Source organism: Folsomia candida, unplaced genomic scaffold, assembly GCF_002217175.1.
Source record: "Folsomia candida strain VU population unplaced genomic scaffold, ASM221717v1 Fcan01_Sc001, whole genome shotgun sequence".
In the NCBI taxonomy this organism is placed as follows: domain Eukaryota; kingdom Metazoa; phylum Arthropoda; class Collembola; order Entomobryomorpha; family Isotomidae; genus Folsomia; species Folsomia candida.
Window position 1 is genome coordinate 19,147,534 of NW_019091193.1, and position 18,895 is coordinate 19,166,428.

At 38.5% G+C, this 18,895-nt stretch overlaps 1 protein-coding gene across 1 annotated transcript in view; it reads right to left on the bottom strand.

Annotated features, from left to right (window-relative positions):
* LOC110843643 (zwei Ig domain protein zig-8) overlaps nt 1-18,895 on the bottom strand; it is a 98,228-nt gene that overhangs the window by 66,153 nt on the left and 13,180 nt on the right. The window lies entirely within an intron of this gene.

Here is an 18,895-nt window from a genome sequence, read left to right on the forward strand (position 1 = left end):
AATTAAGGAAAATTCATATAGTTAGCATTTCAGTTTTTAAATTACTTAAAGGACCCACATTTTCGTTCGCAAAAAAATGCCATAGAAAATAATATCGCACACGATGAGGAGATACATACGTGTTATGACCATGTCTGAAATGAAAGTTGGTTGTGACTATGTCTCTGCAGGATATTAATGAACTCAGCTCTGCAAATTTCAGTGATCCAGGCCAGGGCTACAAATGTACATTCATAAATACACGCATACCTTTCTCCAACTGGTTTTACGATCTGCTTAAGCACCCCTTAAACTAATGTACCGTTAACTTTACGTCCTTTATAACGAAAGCGATACAATCATAACTCGATCCGATAACTACCACTCGGCAAAGTCCACACCAACCACGCGAGGAGAAAGACAAGAGTGGAGGGAGGACGACGTGTGTACATGGGGATACCGAAGGCTGATTAGCTTTTACTCAACATTACTCACATTTATGTTCTTAGCTCCAGCTCGTTGCCATATTGCTTTCGATATTTATAGCCATCTTAACCCACACTGGATAAGAAAGCCATAAGCACACCATGTATTGAACGCGGCTAACCACCTAAGTTATGGCGTGTCAGTTAGTGCGAGCCTATGTGCTACTGATATGTATGCACGTACATAAGTGTGTTACTGGAGAAATGGTGTTGGTTGTGTTATGAAGTGCTGCTTCCCACTTTCACTACATACACACATTGTTACACGGGCCACCGTTTTCTCCAAAACTTTTACCTCGTTCTGCAACTTTGCTAAATTGACAACGTTGACTTTTTTACTGCTTAAAAATGTCATTTAGCAAATACGAATTAATTAAGGTGAAGACAATGTTATGGATGTAATAATTGTACATGTACTAGGACAAAAAAATCGTAATCTAAATCTTTGTATATATTTATGCTCTTCAAAATTGATTATTTTTTATTGCTCATTTCATGCCAGCTGTGCATTTGCCAAATCCATGTATTCAGCAGGCTAACGAAGACCACTGGCCTTCCTTCCCTCGTCCATCTTTGAGAAGATACACACTCATCTCCAGTTTCCACTCGAAAGTGTTTCTGAAGAGAGACTTCTGCTTTCACCAGATAAGACAACGTCTACGAAATACATTGCACTTTGGACAGATATGCTACACCACCTAATATTAGGACATGACTGGGCGAGTTTTGGTACGCGGCCAGCCAAGGAGTAAGTGAAGTGGAGCAAGTGTAAGTCGGAGTAAATGTGCAGTTCACTTTTACCATTTGTCCTGTCTAACGAGAACAAGAGGGACTTGAAGGTTTTAGGTTGAGGGAAGTAAAGTGCGCTTCAAGTCAAGCTCCTCCACATTTACGGACTCAAGCTCGGAGGAAGAAGGGATGTACAAAGGCTATACGTGCCTGTGCTATGTAATCCTATAAGAAGAATTTCCGTACTTATGTATCAGCCATTCTTCCGGGAAGCAGTCGTCGTGATGGAATGAAGAAAGCATTTATCGGGTCATGTGAGTGAGTGGTGAAATGAAAACAAAATTCAGTGATATACCTATTTATTCCGTTCAATTATCCCAAAATAAACACAAAATACTTATATCACCCTTCCTCGAAATGATTCACACGTAAGGACGCAATATTTGGAGTTCATGATTGAAATGTTGAAACGGGCGTTGACGTCTAACATTAAACTACAACCAAATAACTACGTCGGTGTGGAATTTCGGCAAAAATATTTTCGGTTTATAATTGAATAAAGCTGCAATCAATGCTAAGACACGAGAGAGACTGAAAATCTCGACTGTTCATCACTTTGTTTTCATTTCATGTGTTCATGTTATCTACGTAGCTCGGAAGTCAGGAAAGTAAAACACTGAGTGCACCGCTCTCATGGCGAGATATGTAATTCACTCATCCCAGGTTTCATAATTTAATCCATTAACGACACCTACATACAAGAAATGACCCCATTTTTTCACTCCAATTGATCCCAAGTGTAACTTAAGGATTTAATACAAATATTTTACGCAAACAAGACCTAACCAAGATTATTGATTATTCCTCGTCGTCGTGGAACATGAGATGGCTTTTGTTGGCAACTTTCCGAGACTATGTAAACTATTGATAAAAGAAGAACTGACAGCCCGACTGTAGAACAATCCCGTTCCTCCGTGTGGAGCGTTTCATCTTGTCCTCCCATCATTTCTTGAGTAGTGACAAACAAAGTGAAGGACAGAAAACGGTCATCAAACAACCAACTAGACCAGAACGAGGTCTTCTCCAGGAGAATAATCAAAATCTCTCTTCTCTCTCCACTTTATTACATGCAGCAGGAGCTGACAAAATTAAATTCAGTTTAACTTTACTAACCAAAGTCTCCTGCTCTTGCTTCACTCCTCTCCACACCAAATATGTAGGACAAGTTAACCTTTCATCTTCAACGCAGCCATCCTCCAAATATGTATGCATGTTGTAAAAAGCTTGCTCATCTCATCCCAGATAAATAGTAAAGAAACTCCCACAAACTATCAAAAGAAAAGGTCAATAGCCTTGTCAATAAATAAATCTGGACATAAAGCTCTAGAAAAGCAGAAATCGGAAATTGCATAAAATCTATTATTAAATTATTTTTGTACAATAATGAAGTACACTACAACAGCAATGCCATAACACCGAGTAATTATTACTTCTGCCAAACAAAAGGAGAATGTGATGAGTTGATAAGATAAATAAGTAATCGGGAGAAAGGATGATTTAGTCCTTACACACAAGACACTCCACTAATGAAAGTTTCAAGAGATCCATCCCATACATACGCACACACAATGGTTGGTTCTTGGTATTGACTGCTGCAGTCAATACCAAGAACTACGTGGTATAGGGCGCACCTAACCGCACAGGAGTTCAGGTTGTTAGGATCAAACGGAACCTTTTGCACGTTGGAAAAGGTAGAAAGCATGTATTTTGGCAACCTCATCCCTAATCAAAAGACAGAAGATTGCTTGTATTTCCTATTATTCACTTGACTTGGCTTATCTTTGTTACTCGTCGAGTTACACAATGGGTCAACAAACACTTCCTTTGATACTTGGCCCCACTACCTTATTGTCCATTGAACTGGATGCTGGTGGTGGCGAGAGAAAGCGTGGAGAACTGCCATGTCACTCATTCAGTCAAGTCAACCAAACTTACATAAGAAAACGAATAAAGTTCTGGTTAGCAGCCTTATTTATTCCCTTACAAGGAAAAGGATGTGCTAATAACTCTGTATGGAGTAATAACGTAATAAAACTCATGCGAAAATTCTGTCACAGGAGAAATTTACTTATGTGCATCATGACTGTCACCAAATTGATTGATTGATTCTGTAATATCGAACGGAATTACGTAACTCATTAATTGATGTTGTCGATATTGGTATGTCTATACCTGTCTCGTGAAGTAAATGATTCAATTGTCACTATTTGGGTTTAATAAGCATTAAATAAATGCGTCGATTATATCGACCTTGTAGGTATCATAATATGCTTTCTAGCTATGTCAGCTACGTGTTGAAATCTGTCTCTAATTACTTGCAGGATAAAAATATCCCGTCTAAGACGCAGAAGAGTAGACACATTATAATTTAATGAACAATTAAATATTAGAATAGAAAACAAACGCAGAAAGACAAACTACGAGGAATTGAAACTCAATCAGCAAACCTTTGAATTGCTGGGACAATTGAGATTACCAAAAATGCAAAATGGGATAACGACCAATTGGATTTGGATTTGATTTTCACAAATAATTATAATTCCATAAAAGTATTTTGGTGAACATCGCATATTTTAACTTAGGATTAACTACTATTACAAAATAATCAAACAACAATCAAACATTCTTTGTCAGATTAATTCGATTGACTGAAGATTACGTATAAGTAGATTTCCCAATTTACTTGGTGGAGTTTCTTAAAAATAGGAGCAGGAGAACCACGGGATGGTTATCGCTGTCTCCATTTGAAGCCAGGAGAGAAAGGAGAGAACGAAAGTGGCTTCATATCCATCTTTCTGCGAAGGGAGGGGCGGAAGGGAAGCATACAAGCTATCCGTCTGCATTAGAGCAATCTCATCTGTACATCGATGAACTTTTATATTCCCAATCCTGAATTATGACTTCGTTTTATGTCCTCACTTCACTTTCACCACCTTCGCAGCCTTCAGACTTCACGGCAAGTTGGTAAATATCATGAATTGTGATGCGATGCACAAGTTTAATGGCATTTCCCTTTATTAACATGTGTAGACACTTTCCCTGTTCCTGAGGTAGGGAATCAGGCAATCTCTTCAGCAAAGGTTTCATATCATAATAATAAAAAATGCCAGAAATGTAAAGTCAACCCATAAAATAACACACGATCCATATTTAAAATATGCAATTTATACACTGCAATTTAATTTAAATAAAAATAAATACTAAGCTCTTCTGACTCACAAGAATTACAATAATCATTTGGGCAAAGTAATCTGCGAAGGAATGAAAGTTTGACTAGAAATAACGGAAATGACTGGAAAGACGAATTTGTAATTCACAGTTCGTTGTATTTGCATATTAAAACGTACAATACATTTAATAAACCGTTCGGACGACACCTTTGAGTTGACAAATGAATCTGTCTGACTTTGAATAGCAATAACTGTATTTGAACTATGAAGAGCGTAACGTGAATCAACATTGTCTGCATTTCAATGAATCATAGACTTCAGCCTCAGCATGTATGGAGACAAAAGCCATGTGGAATGCTCAATCCGTCATTAACAATGCAAGGGAATAACATAGCTGGCAGTTAAAGCAATTTGCACAAAATTGGTTATCTGACATCTTCATAACCACTGAAATAGGCAAAATTTACACTTTTTGACCTTTGAAAAAATCAGGGGGGACACCATGCATATTAATTCGAACGAAAAGAAGTAAAACTACATAGGCAAATGTTCCCCTGAGTAATCCGGTCTAGACTTCTCTTCATTATGATTTTAATCATTACGTAGTATTACATTCTCTCTTTACGTGAGTATGGTCTCACATTCCCTGGACTTTGCTACGGTCATAATCAAGAATCCGTCAAGATACTATCAAGATTATTTTATTTAATAAAAACTCAAGACACTCGACGACTATCGAAATTTGTGGTAAAAGTCGGCATGTTATCCATAAATCACTTTCTCTTCCACGAAATAAATGTGGTCCTGTACACAGATGCATAGCTTTGCAATGCAACTACACTAGAGCTCTGCAGCAAGTTGTACAAAATACATCCTGATCCTCCATTTCTGTGCTTGCTCTCTGCAGTTGCTGACGAGGGAGAAGGAGAGAGGAAGAAAGTCGTTATACACTTATAACGTAATTTCATGAGAAAAGTTGTCGTGCATACCGGATTACTTTTCCCATTTTCTATCAACCTTTTCTCCTCTAATCCACATATAAAATTATTCTGTCACATCCGAAGCTGAGAACGGGTTTCAGAGCAGCCCAAAAGTTGTTTTTCCAAATAGGAAGTGAGCGCAGCTATGCACGGACCACGAGGAGATAAGTATTTTCTAAAGTTCCTGCAAAAGCCGCAATTGTAAATAAATACTTGATCCGACTCTGCGTAAAGTGAGAATGAAAACAAGATTATGGGGTATTTTCGCTTCCTTCTAGGCTTACCACTGCAACAAACGAGTGCCACATATTACCACACACACACATTACGACACACGACGTGTTCTTACTGATATAGACCCAAAAAGAAATTAGTGTATTCCACGCCATTGTTATTGTCAGACCTTTTTATTCGACAAATACTTTCAAGTTCTAAGCAAGTGAATCTGAACATTATAAATCTTTGGATTACTGGTCGGGCGCAGACAATAAATATTTCTAAACTTTTCTCTCTCTGAGCAATAAAAAGAGTGAAAGTGGAGGTCACTATTTTTGTGGCGTCATGAATCCAACTAGAACAATACATACAACATTCACAAATAGTCAAATGCCAACTATTTACCTCTTGCTCACAAAAGCCTAGAAAATAGAAATGCAAGAAATGTTGCCTTAAAAGTTAGTTGAAGCATGTATTTCGAAACATCATCCATCCATATAACGTATATCTCGATCGTTAGTTTCCTTTTACTTTTTACAACTAACGGTGCTTCAGGGTGCCGTTTATGCATTATTCAAAGTAACCGAGAAATCCTTGTTTAAGGCTGGCAGCAGTCGGCACAAGCAGTTTTTAGCATCGAAGACTCCCTTCAATTCCTTCAAGAAAGCGGAGGGGAAATCGTCCCGCTTTCTCCAACTTCATTTGTATCCATCGAGGGTAATGACTTGGATTGGATTAGAGTCTTGGAGAAAGGAGAAGAAATAAAAATTCAGATTCAGCTCTGAACGATGAAACAACAGGGATGAATTTTCTATCTCTCTGCTGCAGCCAGAATTTCAACCTGGATTGCGTAACCTGGATAGTTAGTCCTGGCTGAGCAATAAGGTTGAACTCGGCTTGGATGTGATTAGAGACGAGGTTGAGGCATCCATCAATTACGTCGCCGGCATTATCTAATCTCCAGATCTCCGAATTGAAATACATTGAGAATTGTGCAGGTTTTGACTCAGTTCAAGAATGTATTACAATTCAGTATCACTACTCTAAATTAAGACAGAGATGGTTTTTACTATGTTTTTACTATATGTGCAGAGAGCAATGAGAAATCAAGGTTCATGTATTTATGTAGAGAAGAGACTGTTTTTGGTTTTATAGCACATAATGTACTCAATCAATTGTTACTTGTATGCGTTTTTGTACCATTGGCACGTAATTACAAGGAAATTAAATGATTACTCCCTTTGGAATAGATTGCAACGTACAAGTTGCTGGTTTTCCTTAGACCGGCACCTTATTTGATAGCTTATCTCATTTTATAAATCTTTATCAAAGTTTCCAGGATTATTACAAAAAGCAATTCTCGTTTGACTAACAAGAGCCGATTGACAAAAGCTCTTAACTTAAAGGAAATTAATGACACCCTGCATGTGCACCTGCATATCTCAGCCAAGTTTTTTGACTGGCCGTCATCAAGCATAGTGAGACCGGCAAGCAAGACGGTGGACAGAAGAAGGGAAAATGAAGAAAAATGTAATTAATTGCGCCCCCGTGTTAGGGGTTACGAGCATATGTTGCGTCTGGTTGAGCCATAAGAAATGGACTGAATTGGAGCAAGACAGTGGAGAAATGACAAATTAATTGATAAAAATTGAGCAATATATAAGTTTATTTTAACGTTAGTTAACTCAAAATCACTGGATGTTACTAAATGAATAAAGAAATAGCAAGTATACGTATTGATATGCAGAATGTAAAGGACATGTTAAAACACATCTTTTGTCAATCCTTCCAAACTGTAGAAACAGGATCGGGATGCAAAGTGATCGTGCATAACGTCAAAACTTTCACTTTCAGAAATGCTCATTATTATTATTGACTTTCTTCATTCCTTACATGCTCCATTTTACTTTGTCACTATTACTCTTTTTTTGTAACATCGACACACGCATCTCTTGCAAAAAAGTTGTCTTTTAATGAACAAGGCTGTGTTCAAGATAAGATTACTTACTTCCCTCGACGTACTTAAGATGCAGGGATACCCAGCGACTAAAAACTTGTGCTATGCACACTTTCACATTGCAAAACACCTGCCAGTTTCTTCACTCACTTTGCTGATTCTTATCTGCAAGTTGAAATGTACTGCAGGCAAACTGCTTCACTCTGTCACCTACTCACATACATCTCCCGTTACTCTGGGAGCAAGGTTTTTGGGCCGTTTGGAATTACCAAAGTGCGAAACATCATTTTTCACCCAGGTTCGTTGTCCCTCAAGGAGAAATTCATCATTTTAAGAGTAGTGGAAGACGGCACAGGTGCGGAAGCTCCTGCCGAGTCCGATGGGATACATATCTTTTCATCTTATCTCCCGTCGCCCTAAATTCACATTTACGTAGCTTGTATACCTACGTTCTATGTGTGCAAAAGCTATGTGCATTACGCTTTCCGTAACCCCGTTGTAGCACTATCTCGCACTAACCCACCAACCAGAGTGAATGTTAGAATGGATGATAAATTGAATTTGCAAAAAACAAACATTAAATATGGTGTAGTGTCTGCAGATTTTTAAGACATTATGTATTATGTTTACCTTCACTTGTACATAATCTATCCTATTTCGTATTGATTATTTTATCGTAATTGAATGTGCAGCAAGAGCTACTTATCAGGTGAAAAAGACTATGAAATTTTTATTAGCATGGACACGTGCTTTGATTTTGAGTTCAGAGTTCTCTTATTAATTCTTGCATGGCAATCTCTCTGACGTTTGGAGTGACTTCACTGTCGACAAGCTCCTCCAGCCTCGCATAACCAAACTAAATTTAGTACTTTCATTAAATTTTCAGTTGGAGAAAGCACAAAGGTACGACTTGGTGGTGAGGCTGCAGAATATGTACGTAAAATAGAGAGCCAGTTACAGGTGACCCGCAACAAAACTGCTGGACTAATCCTAAGCTCGCAAAATATCCTAGTGTTACGACATATACGGCATCCAGCCTGTATTCCAGAAGGATTTTATACTGCTGAGAATGGACGTGAAATGTGAACAACATCATGAAAGTTTCTTGATGCTGCTGAAGCTGGCGTATGTATGCCTCCTTTGGTGGTATTCTGTAATGAAATTTTGGGAGAGACTGGCTGGGCGACAGATTAGACAAGGACTTTCCGAGACTTGAGGAGAAGAGAGAAAGCCCGGCAGGATGCACAATTTGGCTGAATTGGCTAAGAAGTCTGATGCTGATGCTCATTGTGGAGGAAATGAGTGTCAGATAGATCAGAAGTAAAGTTTTCCCTTCGTCGTGGCGTGTAGCATACCGTCAGATTATTGCAACGTTGTTGGTTTATTTGTTGGTTGGTTTGTGGGAATGTGCTCGGAAAGTTGGCTGGGACTTATCTCGGTCTCCACGTTTCGCTAGTAGACTTGGTGCTTTGTAGGAAAAAGCTCCCTTGTAAGTAACTCGCTGTTTGCAAACAATTTATAGCTTGATGACTTCTGCCACGGTTTTTGATTTTACGTAGGCCAGCGTAAATTCATTAAAGGGATTGCTACTCCCAATTTTCAATTAGCTTGATGTTTCTGCTAAAGGTTGATTGACTACCTTAGATAACTAAATATCTATTTGACAAACATGTTCACACTTTTAACCTGGTAGACAACTTTTAGTTATATTCTACATATATGCTCCCTCAGTGAAGAAGAGTGAAGATATAGGGCAAGATTTCAGTAAATTGTGCAGACGTGGTCAGGCCAAATATACTTCGCACTCGTCAATTCATGTCAACGAAGTGAACTTATCAGATTTAGGAAATGAGTATAATTTCTTAAAGGATAGAAGTAAATCAGTTTGGAGAGAAAGCTCCGTGGATCGAAGATTCAAAGTTTGCCATCGTTTCTTGTCATCTCTTGTGTTTTTGTGCAAAACTTTCTCTTTACTCTGTTTTTGCTCTCTATTTTTCTACCTGGAAAATATAATTTGTATTATAACGTTCCCGTTTAATTTAGTTTAATTCAAATCTTACTTAGGCGTTGGGTTTATTAACAATTTTCTATTTGGGAGGAAATATCTAGTACAAATAACCTTGGATGAAGGTGACTTTGTTATGTGTGCATGCTTTCCCCTAAACAAAATTCCAGTTGTGGATATTGTAATTTGAGGATATTGAATGCTAATGCTTTCACCCAATTTGTGGTGTTTGCTCGTGTTTGACGACGAAATATCCAATTATTTGCTTCAAAAATGTTTATCCTAAATTGTGAAAATTACATGTATTGTCACTAACGAGTTTCGGCAAATTCAACAACAGCACTTGCTACCTGGGGACAGCAAATAGTGCACACACATCCTCAAGACCCTTGCCCATATTTACACTTCCCCCTTACCACCGTCAATTTTAGATGAGGCACGCCATCTGTTACTTTAGCATGTCACGAATTACATAACAAGTGAACCATAGTATTCAAAATGATACATAATTCTCATATATTCCAACCTTTGCTAAGCTTCTTGCCGTCTTTTGATGCTAATTTCATTACATTCATGCTCATGTTACGCTGTGAGGGCTGAGGAAAAGGATAAATTAATAATAAACTGTTCTCCCTCCCGGGGAAGAAGGCGCATAGTTCGCCTAATCCTAAGTATAGATATGCACTTATAGCCTTTATCATTTGCACAACACGTAACGTTTACTCGTGTTGACCATTATTCTCGCTGTATTTCAAAATATCATGAAAATAAGCAACTCCGAATGCGAGGTAAAATTAGTTTCCAAAAAAATTGTTTAATTTCTGTGTATGTTCGCCAGTGAGGTTAAAAATAAATAAATAGATTACTCTGCTAATACGACAAACAAGGATTTAAATATTTACGCACTAATTTAATTTCTTACTTTTGAGACTCGCAATCAGTTTCTACTACGACGTTTAATTTCAGTCACAGTGCATGCTTCAAATTCCAATCAATTGACTTTATGATAAAAATCGATGTCTCATGTCAACATTTCTCAAGAATCGATAGTTTCGCCAACTTTACACTGTAATCCTGCTTGCATGCAATGAAACACGAGACTGGTTTGTGCAGAACTCAAGTGAAACAGGGTCAATTGGTAAATGTGTACATGCAAACATGCATGGATTGCTTCACAAAAAAACTAATAGTGCAAAATACTCTATTGAATTTTAAATCAAGAGAAGCAAAAATATGTCACTAATCGTCTAAATATTTCTATATTTATCATGCTTCACACAGCATATTTTCCCTGATAATATTCAGACACCTTCCCTCAAACTGACTCCAATGTCAGTTGTAAAATACAGAATAAGACTTGTACTTATTACGGAAAATTATAAAGCAAATTTAAGGATATCCCAGTACACAACGCACATATGTACATAAATACTTTGAATTCCAGAAGGAATCGATACATGCATAGACGAGAATAAAGTCTTATGACGTCGTAGTCACGGAACAAGCGGATAGCGAAACCCCAGGAATGTTTCAAAGAAACGTGATTTGGAAGTTAAAAATGAGAATGAATGCAAATGTATTCATGAGGACAAATGTGGTTGATTGTTTAAAAGGAAATTTTGCAAGATCAACCCTTAGCCTATTACACGTGAAACTAGGTCTGACAATGACTTGGAGTTCCTTTGCTTATACAATAATCTCCTTTCACGACATTATCCATACACATAATATTGGTAGACAAAGGAGCAGGAGTGAGCAGACATACATAATAACGTTGATTGTTACGGCATTTTCCATCCCATTCTGCTGCGTCGATATTAAATTTAATTCTTTACCCCCATCCATCACAAAATCTACTTCAAAGCCAATCACCTACTCTTTGCTCATTACAATCGATTCAAAGATTAAAGGTGTTTCAAAGTTTGCGTCAGGATTTGGAGGTTGGTTCGTGGTTTTGCTTAGAGATGAGTTTCAACCAACAATTTGTGCTGTGAACGCGACTCGAATATATAAAATCTATGGATGGGAGACAATAAGCTGGTTAATACCACACCACAAGCAAACTAGCAATCCAAAACTAAACCCATCTAAGGGAGTTATCTATTCCCATCGGAGGGAAACGAGCTAAAATGTCGCTCTGATTTCGTTATTTTGCTATATAAAACTCGACCAAAAAACTCGAGGTTGACTAAGTTGAGGCAGAAGAGGTCCAGTTAGTTTGCGCTGGTGGTGATGGTATTAGTGTAAGCACCGATAATGCGAAGAAGTTGTTTCTTCTGGGTGGAAATCTGTGCAAAATTTATACATGATCGATTTTTCACTCTTAGTGTAAATCCCTTCGTCTTTGTCTTTAGCCAAGCAGGAACAACGGGGTTGTGTGCGGACTGTAAATGAATCAGAGTTACAAATTCCCAGCACAGTTTATCCGAGGACCACATCGTCAACTGGTTCGACATCGGCATTCATTGAAGAAGCCGATTTCCTTGGCTGAACTGCTGCTGCCATCGGCTTATTGGTTTGGAATGCTTGGATGAATTTGGTTCAATTTGCCTATCTCCCACTGTTTTGAGGAGAAAGTCCTATTACGAATGGGGAAATACATTACAAATCCATATAGCCCCCTTTCTTGCATGGACGTTCAAATATTTCATTCCTTATAAATTACTACTCCTCCACTTTGACATTGTTCTCAGGCCAGAGTGTCAGACTTCAATAAATTAGTGTGGTTTGTGGTGAGGGTGAGAATGCATATGTACGTGAATTTATCTGATAAGAAAACTTTTGATGGGATTCCGTCCAATATGCATGCGTACTCGTATTACGTATGTACATACATACATATGCAGACTTGGGTCTTGCAATCAACCGAAGCTTAGAAGCGTTCGACTCTACGATTATTTCCCGTATTTTTACACCTTGACATACGATATATTGGGACTCTGTCAACACAGAAATTTACTCTATGAATAAAAACAAATGTGGCTGTAATCCTGTGACTAGTCGGGTGTAGAATAGCATAGATTATGCAGCGTGGGTATGATTGTTGATTGCGACAATGCCGTTCGATTTATCAAATATACTTAAGAGCGAGCTTAGGAAGCGACAAAAAATGAGCAGAAGTAGAGCATTACCAATTTTTAACATTTATCGCCCTGCGTACATCCATCACCATAATGAACGGACGATTTAACTTGACGATAGAGCCCACAGCACTGGGAGATATAACTTAATATATTCCGTGGTTACTGTGTAGGCCACAAAACCTGAATAAACTTTGTTGCAGGAATTTGTTTCCGGAAATTTTGGATTTGGAAAGTTTTTTCTTCGACAAACACTCAATCACGTGATTTCTAACGTTATGTAACTTTTCCTTTCCGGTTTTGGAAAGCATTCAGCATGGAAGAAGAGCACAGCTGAATCAATTCGAGAAGCGGTAGTGAAGAGAGCAAAATCTATAATCTGAGAAATAATGGGAGGCAGAGAGGCTTGAGCCATCAAACCAAAACCTTCGATCGTTTCACGGTTTTCGACTCGAATTGGGAGCTGCATTGTCTTTCCTCTCGCTCTCTTGGTTTCTGGTGCGACGGAGAAAGTCCCATCCAGCCAAACTAAACCCATTTGAATGATTACATACCACGGCACACACCCGTCCTCCACAAAGGGTTTTATAGTTCCATGCAAAATGTTGAATGCAAACCTAATCCAATCTTATGAGCGATGAAGGGATGAATCTCTCTCACTCCTATCTCTCTCTCTCTCTCTGAAGGATTCGTGTACGTATTGATTCCATATGTAATGCCACCACATGCTTCACATCCATTTCTGAATTTTATCGGTGTGGGGAGAACGGCAAACCATTGTCCGCCTGTGTCGTATAACTTATCTTTCACTACTTTATTACTTACAAGACGTTAATGATATTCATAGCAAACAGTCTTTTATTACTCGCATGATATGAATGGTTGGTTGGGGAGCGTCTATAAATACATGAATAAAATTGCAACAAATTTTACTCTTCACCCAAATCGCGCATCAGAAAAGGCAAGACCCGCATTTTTGCGATTCCAGTCGAGATAAATCTCACTTTTCCATTCTTCTCGAATTCATTTAAATCCACATTCAGATGGAATGAGGTTAAAGTTTGTGATAGCAGAATTGGTTTTATTTATTCAAACCAACCAATTGGAATTAAATGGCAAATGAAAATCTATCATCACTACGCACAACTTGTAGTTTACTTGTTGTAAGCATATATGAATATAAATAAACAATCCTCATTTAACCTATATAAATATATAGTTTTGACATTGTGTCATAATCTGGAAGGCACACAAGATAATAATGTTATTATTTTTTTAAACAAGCATTATTCAATCAAATTAAGTCTATAGGAGCATTTAATTAAAGTGGTGGTTGGGCAAAGTCGCATTAGGCATTCTGTCTTTTATTAAATACTCCAATTGTGTAATTTGTTTAGTTGATTTCGAGTTGGTCGAGGTCGCGATGTGTGTCCAGCACAGAAGAACAAGAGGCCAGAACATGGACTGGGAGGAGTTGACTCGTCCACTCCAGCTCCTGGCACACTGACCACGACTCTTGTAACCGAGCAGCGGAATTATCGCTGTCACGGACTTTAAATCACTTTTCTTCTCAGACTCAGACGACGCTAAGCCCTCGAATATAATATACATTAGTCGGACGGAGGCACTTACTTCCGCCAGAGGATTCGGTTGGCAAACATTTGTCGAAATCCAAATCAGATACTTTCTATTCTGCTTAGCTCCACAGTTCCAATTGAACTTCCTACGGGCTCAGTTCATTATAATAATAATGTGATGTAACGACGGAACTGTGGCAGGATTCAAAAACTCATGCATAGCAAATGTGGTTAGATGAGTGAGCGACAGTGAACAAGGCGTTCGCCAAACGTCTGTCAACTGGTTTGCGGGAAGGGTTATTTGCAATGCAAGCGTCTGATCACAGTCAGGCCCTCGTATCCCCAAATCACATTTTAGAGGCATAAAACGTGGAACCCGATTGAATCCAAAATTATTACTTATTTGCATATTTCATTGCCAACATTGTCAACGAAATGTGTACTTAAACTAAATACAATAAATAACTGTCAGGGATGTCGGTTAAATACAAAATATATGATTTCAATAAGCTCATTATTTTTATCCCAGAAATGCAAAAATATGAAGGACTGCTTTTAATCGTTTTTAAGCCATAATTAAAAAGTGTGTCATGTTGTCAGCAAGTAGTTGATTGCTTGCAGTAAACACTGTAAATACGTTCCCAAGTAGAACCGAAACGTTAAATCAACGATGCCAATATTAACGTCTTATGGCCTAAAAGTGTCGTTAATTCAACGTATGGCTTGTCCGCTTTTTTCAGGTTGGAATAACGCTGGTGTAGCGTTATAACTAGGTGTTTTTACGTTGCCTCAACGTTAAATGCTAACGTAATTTTAACGTCGTACAATTTCGTTGAAGTTACGTTAAAACCACGTGGTTAACCTTATTTCAACGTGACTTCAACGTAAAAAAGTGGCCAAGCGACACGTTAAAGTATCATCCAAAGGTTCTAGCTGGGTTGTGCACAGGCGAGAAATTGCAATGTGAGTCAATACATATGTAGAAAGGTTTTGCATGACCACAAAAATTGATTCAGCAACATTAAGTTTAGTCTCCATCCTGTTCCAAATTTCAAAACTTCTTGCAAAGGTCAGCTCCTAAATTGTACAGGATGGTCTTAATAATACCAAATACTTCGTGTACTTGTCATGGAAAAAGGAAGAAAGTGTGCATCACTATTTTTCTTAAGCGGAAATTATCTCGAGAAGAATGCGGCACAATTTGGCCTTTGACGGTTTTCAGGCCACCAAATATATATGCGCCCAGTTCGGAATATGATAAAAGAGCAAGTTGGGCAGAACATCGTACACTATGCCGTTATTTTGAAGGTCAGCTTTGATCCAGGCTTACTGGACAGAGTCGTAATCACGTATACGTATGAAATACATATAAGCGTTTTATGCTCTAAGAGGCACGCAAGGAGATATACATGGATAGATTGATAATAGAATCCGGGTGGAGGTGTGAGTCCAGAATTTGTCAATTCTATAAAGCTTAAAATGCCCTTGAGGCACAAGGACCCTTTGTTTCTGCTGATCAAGACTTTGCGAATTTGTCGCCATTCTCCTGGAGACCGTTTCTGACTCACAAATTTCATTTGTATCAGAGCTTGATCTCACTCACTACATAAAGAAAGGACACATCAGATAAGCTGACGTGGAAGGGGATGAAAAAGGGACAAAACAGAACATGGATGGACGCGACATCATTGAAATTCTAAATCTTCGCAGAACAATGTCAGTGCCATAAACACCATAAAAAGTAGGATAGGACATGAGATTGACCCAATTTAGGTACACAGGAGGCGAGACAGACAAAAAGCCCTGGCTTCCGACGTCCATAATAATATCAGGAAAATGCATCTTTCATTCTGTGCCATGAGATTACATAGTTTTTTTTCAAAAAAGAAGAAGCAAGCCAAACTCTCATTTCTTGTCATCTCCTTCCTGACAGTTTCGTCCTTTATTAAAATTACTAAGCACTGGCACCAACAACCACGTTGCATGCAACTTCACCGGGTTACACAAGAAGACGGGATGAATATTAATGCTTATTTTGACAGGCATAACATAAGCCGATACCAACAAACAAATTTTCCCGTCCATTGTTTGTTAGTGGTTGCACGTCTTTCACCAAAATAACACATCCCGTTGATTTCCTTTTGAGATTTCTCCATTCAAATCCTGCGAGGCACAATTCTTTGCCAATATAGCTTAACTTTCGTATTATGAAGCCGGAAAGCAGGTTCTCGGGGAAACTACTCTCCTTTCTTTTAGCAGATCGTCCCATATACACCAAGTGTTTGAATAATCGATTAGCGAGTGAATCGATTTAAGCCAAAGTAGAAAAACCGTTCTCTCTGCACAAGTGAATGCATGGCAGAAGACCGATCTTAAGGAGAGGCTACTCTGTTTTTCCTGCAGCCACTTATTCCCTCTGCGCCACACCCCATCATAAATGAGAAGGTTGAGATGCTCCCCAAATCCGTGATCAGTAAAACCAACAATCCAAATTGAAGCCAAGACATTGATTCTGATTTGTGATGTTTTCACATAATGAAATGAACTCATGTCATTTGCTTTGGTTGCGATGAGTGTGCACAACTAACCCACCAGGAATGGCATACATTTGGTGGGTTACGACGGTCCAAGGGTGGGTTGGAGTGCGAAGGGACGAGGACCAAAAGGATTCCCAGCAAGTGATGCAATCTAATGTAAAGTAATGGAATGGCAGTGTTCATTGTGGGGCAATCCGGTAAGGAGAGTGAGAGTGGGTAAAAAAAACGAGTCCATTCCATAAAGCAGGTTCACTAGTCGTCGGCCAGTCCACGCCGCAATGGTCGATTTCGGACAAACAATGGAGGGAAAGAATGGATGGAATAAAATAAAACGATTCTTTTCAAAACTGCAGCTTTCGCTTGCTTGCTTTCACTCCTATTTTGCGGTTGTCCAAGATTCTCATATCCTCCCTTCCGCGAATACACACATTGTACATATGCAAAAAGTTATATAACCAGTTCTATGGATTTTCTTTCCAGTTTTCACTCCAACTTTTGCAATAATATTTTTTGGGAAAGTGGTAGCAGCAGAATGGATATGAGCATTTACTCACTAATATTACCCCTGGTTTGTACGCATGTGGGTTCGTGGTTGAAAAATAAAATAAAAATTGGCTGAGAAAGTTCTTCAATAAAGCAAGAAAGCAACTGGTCCAATGACAACCGTTCCCCCCAAAATAAGCTATTCCTTAATTTACATGTGTTTAATACTTTCTCTAATGAAATAATTTCCCCATTATTAACACGACCACCAAAATTCCTCATCTGGGCCAACGGAAATAGCAATTTTCACTCATAAATCTAAAATTATAGCGAAAAGAACTTATGCAATAACAAACTAGAGAAAGCTACGTATAATTTTCTGGTCTTGCACACTGATTAAAAAAATGTTTGAATACTGACCGAGTCGAGTAAATGTATAGGTGCTTATGAATCCAATGTGTGATGTATTTACGCTGTATTGTGGTGTAATTCCTCAGAAAACTAGACAGAATGTAGATAAAGTGATAGCAGACGAGTATGACATACTACGAATAGCATGCCCACCATAAAATAAAGTAACATTGTCATTCTCCAGCCAGATTGCATAGAGATTTGAGCCAGTTGTTTTTACGCTATCTGCAAAGTGCGAGGCGAATCTGTGAGATACTTGCTCCTTTAACAAGTTTGCAAATTCCACTTCTTCTACATTCTATTGCTCAAGTGGTTTGTGGTGCAGAGAAATAACTTTGAACAAACGACCACATCCCATGCCATCGACCCACATTTTGACATGTTATTACACCATTCAACCCACTCTTTCATCTTCTTCCACGTCTCAAAGGCTGTTTATTCCCACAACTTTCTTGTTTTAAGGGCACACATCTGATACGAGATTCCAAAGTAAGACAAACACTTAATGCAAAGAAGACTTTTTTTGTGATTTCATTTCGCGCGACTTTTCAAGCACATGCACATACATACATATCTATCTACATATGCATGCACATCCCAGCTAGTTAAAATGAAACATTCCAAATTTTATTTGGTCATAGTCCTATAATTTAATTGGTTTGTGTATCTATCTATCCATCTCGTGGCGCATATCTGGCCGACTTGAGCATGGCGTAGCCCAAAAGAAGTCGAGGAAAGTCGTGAAGAATGAGACGAAAGCAAAAGTGACAAAAAATATTGGAATTTGTGACAGCAAAGCAAAAGTGTAGTATTACACACGAAAGCCACAAACTATGCAGAGACTCCAATGCGAGTGCCAAGAGAGAGCGCGTACGTACACTACAGTTTGGCAGAAAGACTTTGAAATGAAGAAAGTTGTGTAATACCGCAGAAATACACACCAAATGAAAAGATGTGATTTGAGAGCGTGTACGAAAAGCAACGCAACGACTGATTTTAAATGGATGTTGACGTTGCGATATAGCGAGACAAGCCGGGTTGGTTAAACCTACTTTAGTTTCGTTTGGTCGTGGTCGCTTTCTCTCTCCCTTTACGTGTCGAGATGGATATTGACAGTTTCGAAATGGAATGTCAGACACTGAGAATGAATCAAGAATCGCGAGTGAGTGTTTGCCGATCGAGAACAGCGAATCCAAGGGCTGTTCTGAACCCAAGACGACGGATTT